Source organism: Chrysochloris asiatica, unplaced genomic scaffold, assembly GCF_000296735.1.
Source record: "Chrysochloris asiatica unplaced genomic scaffold, ChrAsi1.0 scaffold00836, whole genome shotgun sequence".
Classification (NCBI taxonomy): domain Eukaryota; kingdom Metazoa; phylum Chordata; class Mammalia; order Afrosoricida; family Chrysochloridae; genus Chrysochloris; species Chrysochloris asiatica.
In genome coordinates this window covers 38,752-41,073 of record NW_006409354.1, presented here as the reverse complement: position 1 = coordinate 41,073, position 2,322 = coordinate 38,752, and positions in this window count along the sequence as shown.

Genomic DNA, 2,322 nt, shown 5'->3' with positions numbered 1-2,322 from the left:
CAATGGAATTGAGAAAAATAAGGAAGACATTAGGAAAGCACTACAGGAACAATCAAATAAGATAGATACAGCATTGGAAACAATTCAAAACCTACAGAAAGAGGTCCAAAAGATCAACAATAGAATATCAGAAATAGACAATACTCTGAAAGGGCAAAGGTGTAGACCAGAAGAAATGGAAGGCAGAACCAGTGATCTGGAAGACAAATCTCTCAATACCATGAAGATAGAAGAACAAACACAAAAAAGGATTAAAAAACCTGAAGAAGATCTGAGATTCATGTTGGACAACATGAAGAGGAATAGCTTAAGTATAATCGGCATTCTAGAACAAGAAGAATCACACAAGTCCACAGAGGAAATAGTTGAAGAACTGTTGGAAGAAAAATTTTCTAATATCCAGAAAGCTGAAAAGATAAACGTTCAAGAAGCTCAACCAACCCCAGGAAGGATAGACCTGAAAACAAAATCACTGAGACATATCATAATGAAGATCTCCAAAATCAATGATAAGGAGACACTCCTGAAAGCAGCTAGGGAAAACAGGAGTGCTACATACAAAGCCAAGCAAGTCAGATTAAGCTCAGGTCTCTCAAGAGAAACCATGCAAGCAAGAAGGCAATGGGGAGACATATATAAAACACTGAAAGAAAAAAATTGCCAACCAAGAATCCTTTATCAAGCAAAGGTATCAATCAAATATGATGGTGTAATGAAAATATTCCAGGATAAACAGAAGCTAAGGGATTTTGCCAAAGCCAACCCTGCACTACAAAACATCCTAAATGAAGTTCTGTGGACTGAGAACCAACAAGAACAGACAACAACAAGAGATTGAGATATGTGGCAGCACCCCCAAGAATTAAATCGACAGAAGAAAGAGTCAAGAACAGAACAAAACTATAAGAACAAACTCAGATAATCTGGGAGGTCAGTGTATGATCAAAAGAATTACAATGTAAAAGAAGGTAAAATATAGGAACAGAGACCCAGATGGTGAGAAGATCAGGTAGACTAAAAAATAAAACAGACTGCACTAAATGGAGAGAAAAGTTAATGGACTATTAGACAACCTCAAAGAAAATTAACACTTCACAACATACCAAGAGAATTAAAATCCAAGAAGAACATGGACACATTAAAACTATGAGGAAAATCACAAGAAAGAACAAAAAAAAAGCATGAACTCAACAAAGGAACACACACAGAACAAAGAAAAGCAGAAACACCACAAAAAAACAAACAATGTCAGCAATTAATCCATACCTATCGATAATTACATTGAATGTAAATGGATTGAATGCACCTGTTAAGAGACGGAGAGTGGCAGATTGGATAAGAAAACAAGATCCTTCAATATGCTGTCTGCAAGAGACACATCTCACACACAGAGACAAAAACAGTTTATAAAGGATGGAAAAAAAAAAATACACCAAGCTAATTGCAATAAAAAAAAAAAAAAACCACCCCAAAACGAACAGCAGTGGCAGTATTAATTTATGATAAAATAAACTTTAAGGCAAAAAAACAGCATAATGGCCATTATCTCATGATTAAAGGGACAATTGAACAAGATGACATAACCATAAGAAACATCTATGGTCCCAATGAAAGAGCTCCAAAATATATAAAGCAAACTCTAATAGATTTGAAGAAAGAAATAGATGAATCTACAATAATAGTGGGTGATTTTAATACACCACTTTTAAAAATGGATAGAAAAACCAGAAAGAACCTTGACAAAGACACAGAAGACCTAAACAATACAATCAGACAAATGGACCTCATAGATGTGTACAGGGCAGTCAACCAAACAGCTGCACAATACAAATTTTTTTTTCCAGTGCACATGGAACATTTTCCAGAATATACCATGTCTTAGGCCACAAAACAAATCTCAATAAATTTACAAATATCATAAAGTTACAAAGCATCTTCTCAGACCACAATGCTATCAAATTAGAAATCAACAATAGGAAGACCAAGGAAATAAAATCAAATACATGGAAACTGAATAATACCCTGCTGAAACACAACTGGGTAGTTGACGAAATTAAACGTGAATTCACAAAGTTCCTAGAAATAAATGAGAACTAAAACACAACATACCAAAATCTTTGAGAAAGGATGAAAGTGGTGCTGAGAGGACAATTTATTGCAATTAACGTACATATCCAAAAAGAAGAAAGAACCAAAATCAACACATTAACACAGCATATACGATTGGAAACAGATCAACAGAGGGACACTACAGACACCAAAAGAAAAGAAATAATAAAGATTGGAGCAGAAATAAATCAGATAGAAAACAGAAAAACTATA